We start from the raw sequence: 10,168 nt of genomic DNA, 5'->3' as shown, positions 1-10,168 counted from the left end.
CCATTAAGAAGAATGAAAACGAAAGTAGCTGTAAATAAGATCTTTAACAATCACATTCCAAAATATGAAAACCCCGGTAAAATTATTAGCGATCATAGGACGCAATTAACATCAGAAATGTGGACGTAGAAATAAAGGGAAGAAGGTGTCCAGCTAGTTTTTCCGTCAATTAGAAATCTTTAAAGCAACACAGTAGAAAGAATCCACTTAGAGCTCTCAAGATTCTTTCGATCGATAATTAAAAATAATCACAGTTCGTGGTGGAAATGGGAGCGCATTATCGAATCCTGCATGAATGAAACCCACCACCATACGACAGAATTCACGCCAATGGAAATCCATTTAAATAAAAAACCGAAAAGAGCTTGTGAAAATTGATTAAAATTTCCACCAAGACCTCCAGATAGGGAATATAAGAGAAAGATAGAAATGGCCCACAGTAATATACTGGAAAAGGGTAAAAACAGATCCGAACAATTTATAGAAGTCACAAATTGATCAAATTTAAGGAAGGTGACAAAGTACTTCTTAAATTATTAAATAAATTCGATAAAGTCAATAAAATCCTAGCGAAATTCTTGAAAATCTACGATGGCACATATGAATTGCAAAAAAAGTACAACCGGGAACATTCATCTTATGGAACCCCAGGGAAAAAAAATAAAAGGGCATGTATCACACACAAGACTTAAAAAGATACATAGAGAGAAAAGATATTGAAGATCAACCTTTAGAGAGGAATGATTAGAAATAAAGAAAATAAACGTTAAATGCTAGCAATTGATAGGTAATAGATCATTACTCATATTTAAGAAATACGAAAGTTGGCAACATTTACAAACATTGTAATACCATAAGGTGCCAGTACCCTTAGAAAGTTAATTTAGTCGTGAATCATAACTCCCATGAGATAGACGAGCCCTCGGCTTTAGTTAAATCGGAAAATCGTGAAGTTATATAAAATAAGTTTTATTGTTATAAGGTTAAATGATACTCCAATAGTATGGACTTGGAATCAAATTTCCTCAAGATCAAAAATAAAATTAAGGTAATTTAAGCAGTAAGGAAAGGAACTTTTAGGGTTAAATATATTATATTAAATTATTAAAAAGTCCTATTTCAAGCATAAAAAGGTCATGCATGCATAAATTTGTCAAGAATATTCTTAACGCAAAACAATAAATAAAATAAAAAGTAAATAAATAAAAATGTATAAAAATCCTATTCTAGTAATTTAATTAATTAATCAGTAGAATAAGTATAAATCTCTGCGTATATACAAAAAAGGATAAAGCATGCGTAGATTAGTGATAGTACTAACTTAAAACTAACTTATATATAAATCTAAAGATAATGGGATTAAAACAAAAAATGCACCTGCTTAGGATCTCCTAGACATTTTTTCTACATTGAACATTCATTAAGAGAATGTCAATACGTTTTTGCAAAAATTATTTTTGCGCGTTTAAATTTGAAATTTTTTTTATAATAAATACAGAAAAATTTTAGTTGGTACAGAGATACCAACGCAGAATGAGTCGTTTCGTCGTGGTGAAAAGAGACAATTTATAATTTTTAGATAGAAATTAGATTTGAGTTCCATAACTATGGTTACAGATGAGGTCCATAATATATGAACTTTATGAGGCCAAAATCCTGGAGGATAGAGGAACACAAATTTTCGAAGATATCAGCCTAGATCTGGAGGCTGATGAGGAGACGGAAGACGCTAAAAATGAAATTCATCGCATTCGAAATTGTTCTCAGAAGAACTATGGATGCACGAATAAATATGTACAAAGCCTGAAAAACGGGATTAATAACGATAATCCTCAACGCAATAGCAAAGAAAAAGAACAAAAAGAGAAAGGGTCCATCTGCTAATCCATCTGCCCCTATTCTGCAAATTAAGAAGAAAAGGCAGCAACCTAAACGAAATAGAGCTATAAGAGCAAAAAAAGGAAGGAGCTAAATTTTAAAAAAGTCACTATGGAGAAGGAAAAAGCTGAAATCCCGACAGAAAAGGATAAAAAAATACAGTCGTGTTCGGAGAACTCACAGTCAGAAAAATGTATGTTTCCATCAAAAAATACATGGGTAACACATTATAATGTTAAAAAAGCCTAAAGGAACACCAAAATTCTGGGAAATCAAGAAGGTAGTTTTTGGGGACACCATACTCATCCAGAGAATTTTGTAGGAAGCATACGCACAAAGCGATCAACTACAACAAAAAAAGTTAACAAAAACATGAACTGGTCGAACAACTGAGGAACTTAAAATTCTTAAGATAAGCAATAAGAGAGAGAAATAAAAAAGATATAACTATTGAGAGAAACGACAGATAAGAAGGAGAAGGACTGGGATCAAAACACAGAGCTTTCAATGATCTGACAAAATCTTCTGTCAGAAAGAAAACCCAACTTGGCGGAAATCGCAGAGATAATGCAGGACATGAACATCAAAGTAGGCAACAATGGGGACGATCCTGAAGTGCAAATAACCTATGAAAACATAAGCAATCATCGGAACCTAATACGCAACACCATAAAAAATTTATTACGAAAGGAAAATAAAGAAAAATTAAGAGGAAAAGAAAAGAGAGCATGAGAGGAAAATTAAACTATGAGAGGATGATACCAAACGTGTCGAAAGAAGAAAGAAACTAGCAAAGGAAATAAATAGATTAAAGGAAACATCAAAGCGGAATTTCGACAAAAGTTTCAAAGAAGACCCAAACAAATTACAAAGGAGATGAAAAAAATGAGTCCAATCGCCGACGAAGAATCACCGCAGAGGAAACAGCAAGGTATAATTAATGAAATGAAACATTGGATCAGATTAAGGAATCAGGAAGTAGGAGGGACATATGAAGGAGAACTACACCTAGGGGAAATTATAAGTGGAAAAAAAAAATCATCAAACATTTTGCCGGCATTCATATTACAGGAATGGGAGAAAATATAATTATAAATCCCAAAATCCATATTATCAAAATAATATTTTTTTGTTCATCTTCCGTCACAAGCAGAAGTAAATGTAAACATTTTTTCATACATCTTATAATGACATACAAAAATGGAATTGAACAGTAACATACAAGTAATATAAGCGAAAATAATTATTATACCAACCCAGCTATAGCGTACTTATTTACATGACATCGAAGGTACTTCCGGGGATGGAACAACAAATAAATGCAACTTTGGTGAATCCATTTGTTTAAGGAGGCGTTGGTTGTCATTAAAACTTAAAATTCTTTTTCAACCATGATAATCGTAGTAGCAGAAAATCCAAACTAGGATATATGGCTTTATTTTATGTTGACAATTTTCATCTGAATCCTGTGAACATGAAATTCAGGCATTAGTGTAATTAAATTTATTGGACTTCAGCTTTAATATCAAACGAATAAATATTTTTAAATTTAAAAGATCTATTCGTTTAAGAGGACGTGGAGAAGGTCAGTCTTCACGCAAAAATGATAGATTATATTAATGAAAGTAATATCAAAGATTCCAGAAAACGTTACAAATCCTAACCTCATACGCTTCTGACTCAACAGTGAATTTGGAATGCAAGTATTAACTCGTGCTTAAAGATCATTGCGCGAATTTGGAGCGATCAATAATTTCATACATTTTATTACGAAATAGTAGGGACAACGTGGGTCCGCGCAGATCCCGAAGTTTTCTAATACCAAGGACATTGAGCGCGGGTTTTTCTCTTTCAATTTAGAGAAATTCATAAAATAATTTGGTGCTTAAGTAAGTAAAAAAGTAAATTTTGTGACAGCTTTGTACTTCATTTCATGAAGACCTCGCTGTGCGGAATTAAGTGTTAATTTTGACATCCAAGGGAAAATAATTTTGAGTTGTTTTCTGACGGTAAATTCTTTAAATAAAATTTGAGTCAAGAGAAGATTTATCTCGTAACAGCTTTGTACTCTATCCTAATCGATAGAAACCCCCGTGTGGGGTTGCTGGTCCTCCATCGGGTGCCTCCCCAGGTTGCGGATAGGGGAACGCTTCCCAGATATGGGTGGTACCGGGGAAATCAAATAACCCGGGGTGGACAAAAACCATCTAGGGGAAGGAACCCCGAATTAAAACCAATGATGAGTGAGTATGAGATAAACAGAATACCCCAAGGAAGTACAAATCTTCCCACTGGTTCCGATCGGGTGAAAGCCCCGGTGTCCGGTGCTGGTTCCATGGATTTTGAAGGGAACCAATCATGCTTGGAGCGGAGCGTCTGCGAGGAGCTGGGAGGTCCTTTGGACGTCACTGAGGAAGGAGCTAGCAGGGAGATATCCGTCAACAAGAAGGACATCTCAGAAATGGATGTACAGCTTGGCGAGACATATGATCTCTTCAAACTGCTGCATGACACCATTGAAGAAATGGTGGCTTTCAGCAGGGAGAAGAAGAATATGTGGCTCCCAATTATGGACGGGCTGCAAAGAGTGGAGAGCCTCATAATCCAACTTCGCGATCACACTATGACGACCGAAGGTCTTCATAGGGATCTGATCGAGAATGTTAGACGAACGGCGAGAACGAGGGCCATGATCCGAAAGTTAAGGAGCAAGAAGAGGACCAGCCAAAGTGGGACTCAAACAGACGAAGCCGTGTTGAATCCCACTTTCCGCGAAAGGAAGCGAGAGAGGGAGACCACTTTGAGTCCCATGGAGGCTGGACCCTCTAAGCAAAGGCGTAAGAAGCCGAGGACCGCAAACGCTTCAGCGCTAGCGACCTCGACTCCAAACAAGAAAGAAGAAGAAGAGAAGCCTGCTTCCAGCAACATCTGGAAGCAGAAAAAACCAAGGAGAAGAGCTCGACCCAAGGCGGTTCTTATCAAACCGGCCGAGGGTTTGACCTATGCCGAGGTTCTGAAGGACCTCAAGCGAAAGGTTAGCCCTGACGCCCTTGGTGTAAAAATCAAGGGTGTCAGGGAGACCAGAAACGGAGAGGTCCTTGTAGAGCTTGGGCCTACAGGCAAGGGCAGAGCTGAGCTGTCAGCGGCAATACGTGGAGCTCTAGGGGAGGGGGGTGACGTGCGTGAGCTCGTCCCTCGGGTAGAGATCGAGGTCTTGGACCTCGATACCTCAACAGACGAAGAGGAGGTCGAAGCGGCCGTAAGAAGCCACTTCGGCAATAAGCATGTGGGTGAGGTGAAGGTCAGCCTCACGAAAAGACCCTTCAGAGGCAATCTGAGGGCTTTCGTGGAGCTGACAGAAGAGTTGGCGGAGACAATTGTACGCGCGCGGACACCTCAAAGTGGGGTGGGTGTCTTGCCGCGTACATAAGAAAGTAGAGAGGGTGCGCTGCTACCGCTGCCTAGGCTACGGCCACATGGCAGCTGGCTGCGAGGGCCCTGATAGGTCGAAGATGTGTTGGAGATGCGGCAAGGAGGGCCATAGGGCTGTGGCGTGCGAGAGTACGCCACAATGCTGCCTCTGCGCCGCCAAAGAAGAGAAACCCCGGACCGATCATCTGCCGGGGACGCTGAGATGCTTGGCGTATAGGGAGGAAGCCTCGTTGAAGAAGCCTCCCGTACGCCGAATGTAACATCACAGCTGGGCAGGCCCAAGAGCAAGCCCAGAAATAAGAGAAAAGGCCAAGTTGGCAAGAAGGAAGATGGCCGAAGCACGGCCAAGAAAACGGCACCCCCTGAAGTAATACGAAAGCAGTTCCGGGGGGAATTAAGCCAAGGAGAAAGGGTGGTGGTTTTTAGTGGGTCCCTTGGTAGCATCGGCGCTGGACCCTTCCTGGTGTGTTTTTGAACATTTTCCACCAGCCCTCGTAAAAAAAAAATCGATAGAAACCACGCAGTGCAAATAAGTTTTTAATTGTAAGCTCTGAGATTTTGATGTAATTCGAGCAATGATTTGCAATGATTTCAAGAATAGTATCAGTTAATTCAAGTGAGTCTGACTGACCCCATTATCCTGAATTTTATAACAGAAACAAACACTGCGTAATCATGTCCCACTTGAGTGATCCCGACATCCTTTTAAGAGATACAGTAGTTTATTAAACTAATAAAATTATTTCGCATTCAAAGGCCTCCAAATCTTAAAAGCTAATTTGTGTTCGCAAGAGAATCAAGAGGCACCTATTCTAATTTCAAGAACTGCATCACTCGTTAATTTTAATAATAAAGTTGTTAGGGCTATTTTTAATATCTTTCCAGAATTGAAACCGACAGTGATAATCGGTTACGATCTGCTTATTAGGACACAGTAAATAGCAAACTGAACTAATTTTCAATAATTAATCGTATTATTGAAACTGATTGATATGCGAAAAGAAGAAGGCGGACATCTTAATTAGATATTGGAGTTTTGACAGAACAGACGTTAAATTCAAACAATTTACACTACAAATCAATAGCAGGAGAACGATGCCTCACGCCCGTACGGGAAAAAGTCCCCAAGAGACATTGACGCTTGACCTAGTGGTTCAGCCGTGAGACTCGAAAGGCAGACGTCGTGGTAAATACCTAGTATGTATGTTAAGTAGTCAGCTGACGTTGTTTAGCAACTTTAAAGGCATTAAAGGTTATCCTAATAAAAAAGAAATTCACTGAGAGTTCAGAGTTAGATTCAGTGATTTAATGAATAGTATGGTATTCTGGAATTCAGTCAATTCTTCTTCTCGCTCCAAGGACACAACACTTGGCAATCAAGCAAATGACAGAACCTAACGTCTCGAACCTAAACTCTCAAAAATTCTAATTCTGGTTCATGGGTCGACCAGGAGTCACATTAGATTTTAAGGTGTTGAAAAGATAACCCTGAAAGATTATTGAAATTTTTCTTAAAAGCTACCTTATGTACTAAATGTGGGATTCCCGTGTAACATGAGTCGAGTGGATCAGCGTGAGTATTTTGTTTTATTACATTTAAAAAAAAGGATCAGATACTTTATCAGTTTTGCAATATTTTCTTGATATTCGTTTTTCATCATTGCTAAGATTTGAAGTTAATTTGTAGAGGCTACTAGACATAAATCTAAAAAAGTCAATGAATCGCAGTCTAACTTTTTTATTTGCACATATTTTGTAAATGATATAATTTTTGTCGTTATAAATAGGTGATACTGAAATATCACCTTCCAAGCTTGTTGTCAATTCTTTTATAGAAAAATGAGAGTCATAACAAATAAATGATGAAATACTATGTGAATTATATGTGAGTCTTCGTAATTTACGTTAAACTTGTCATGAGTAGGGTCGCGATCTTTCCCCACAAAATGGCAGTAATCAGAATGTTTAACATCATCTTTGTGAACATCTAGTTCACAAATATGACAAACATTTGGTTTTGAAAATCATACTCTTGTTTTAATGTCAAGGGTTCCATTGGTACAGAATTTTTACAACAAGAATCTACTTTCTAAGTCAAGTTTTTTAAATCATTGACAAACCACGTGATTCAGTCCTTTTCAAGATAAACTTCAGGTTCAGATTGTGATTCATCAAAACTGCATTTTGTGTAATAAACAATAGTCTTTCTTTATATTTATAATTTCTACACTTTAAACTTTTATCTTTTTCTGTGAGAAGTATTAATCTGCAATTATTATTCACATTATCACAAGCAAAAGTGCGCTAATGGCCTTTTTTTGTTTGTAATCCTACTAGTAGATTTTAAATCAAATTTAGGGTTTTCAATTGCAAGGTAAATAATAGGTTTGTCTGATTTTTCGTGGCTTGAAAAACTGAAACAATTTCCTCTTTTTCTATATTGATCAAACTCTAATCCATACATATTTACACTTAAACCATTCATTTTCTCAAATTTTGGGATATCCTCAAGAGTAATTCGAAACTTGATGTCATTATATTGAAATCCTGCATTACCAGAGTGAGGATAAGAACTTCGTTATGAAACATTGGATTTAACAAGATGAAAAGATGGTACAGGGATGAAGATTTATAAAATCTGGTAATTTAACAAAATCGGAATATCCATCTTTCAAAGGGGCGTATCTATTAATATTGAGCGTTAAGCTAACAATTTCCATTAATTTCCATTCTGAATCTGATGTTTTTAAATCATCAATCTTAACTTCGACTTGTTGACGAATTTCATCTCCAAACCACCCACCAATATTCGTAGATGTTAGAATAAGATTATTCTAAGTGCAAAGATATTTTGTTTCGGTTTTTTTCCTCCCCTGTCACTAATGCCTGGAAAATACCGGTAAATGCAACGCAAGCTTTGATATTACTTAAACTATTATTCATATTTTTAATTCCGGGGATAAAGATACGTCTAAAAACATCTAACAAATTACTTAAATCTTTATGAATTAAATTTGTTATAAGCCCCGTTCTTATCCCCGTTCGAAAAGCACTCGCTACATCACCCCAACTTACCCTCATACCCTGTTTCTTTAAAACTTCACTCATGCCAGTTGCTGTTTTGAGCAACTTCCTAAATTTTCTTCTTGAAGTCTTTAGATAACCATATAACGTAATAAACATATGTTGACTCACGAATAGCAGAATGTTCTTCTTCAGAACTTTGTGAAGGTTGCTTTGCAAGTATAAGTTGACAACCCATCTTCATGATTTGTAGAACTTTTTTATATTTTTCGAAATCCATTTTCAAATTAAACTGAAATCACAGTAAAAATTCTGCTTTTAAAGAGATCCTCAACACTTTCTATTCTACAAGCATGCTATACGGGTCTAAATATTGCACTAGATTCCGGCGAACATCAAAGCCAATTGTTTATTGACAATATCAAAAGAAATGACTCATCATTTATTTATAGAAATAAAACCTCCTAACCGTATACCTAACGTTTCTTCATTGATATTAGCATACAGATCGAATTTCATCTCTGACGCATGATGTTGGCGCGCAACAAAGGCAGCCATTGAGACGTTAGCAGATCTTGAAAATTTTCAATGTAATATGACACCATTGCGATTAAACATTTAATATATCAATTATATTATTTTGGGCGAAAAACTTCATTCCGGGGTAGCAGATATTAATAGTTTGATATTGTGACGTCAGATGTCATATCCTATTTTATCTTTTCGTGTAAAAAAGTTCAATTCCCGGATTGAAGTATTGATTTTCAATATCAATAGTGTGAATCGGATTCTTCAATACTGTGATTCGTAATTCAGCACATGGAGCGAAACCAATCTCACAGCCTTCTGAGCCCTAGCCGCAAGTTTACCAAACGTACGGAAAATTTGTATCCAGAAAGCCCCCTACCCATCTACTTACACTATTCATCTTTTTTTTTAAATAATGCACTATTTGTGGTGGCATCATTGTAATTTATGTTTGAGAGTTTTTTTCGGTTTGTCCCTCTATAAACTCAAAAGTAAAGTTTCCACTTTGAGAAAAAACTCTAATAATTTTTTTTTTTAACCACTAAGTGTCAGTAAAGATACCAATTAAAAAACTTTCTTCTAGATTTAAGAAAATACTGCATCTTTTCGGTTGCATAATGGGAATTCATGCTTGAAAAGCTTTTTGTGTAGTGTTTTATCGAAGAACGCAAATGACAAGGTATCACTTTGACGAAAACCTCTTACTTTGACGAGAACGTATTGTATATTTTTTATAACATAATAAATGTCACAGAATGTTTGAAATTTTTTGCACTTTTTATGATTTCCGCAAAATAATCCACTACTTGCGTTGGTATGATATAACTTTATGTTTCAAACATTTTTGCGGTAGTTTTTCGTTTAAAGAATACTTTGGACAGGGAAAACATTTGATTACAAACTATTATCCATTAATATTTAATAAATTTAAATTAGATTAAAATCCAAATTGAAAATCCTACTTTACGTCCAATAATCGAATTGATGCAAACTCCTGTTAAAGAAAAACAAAAACAAAAAACAAGAATCAGAAAAGAAAAAGAAAAGAAAAGAAAAATGTAAACAGCTAAAAATGTACAGCACCAAAGAATAAAAAAGTTTCAGGTCAGCCCTGAAGATGTGAACTGTAATGGTCACGAAACGTCGGCAAACAATTCGTAGTTTTTACACTAGTGAAACCCGAAATATCTCTTTTTATCAACATGAATCATCGTGAAAGCATAAAATCTATTATCAATAAAAAAGATGAAAGAAAGAAAAGAAGGAAGGGGGTGTGGTTGGTTGCCTTCTCATTTTTCTTTGCTTT

This window comes from Belonocnema kinseyi, chromosome 3, assembly GCF_010883055.1.
Source record: "Belonocnema kinseyi isolate 2016_QV_RU_SX_M_011 chromosome 3, B_treatae_v1, whole genome shotgun sequence".
Classification (NCBI taxonomy): Eukaryota; Metazoa; Arthropoda; class Insecta; order Hymenoptera; family Cynipidae; genus Belonocnema; species Belonocnema kinseyi.
This window is presented reverse-complemented; position numbering follows the sequence as displayed.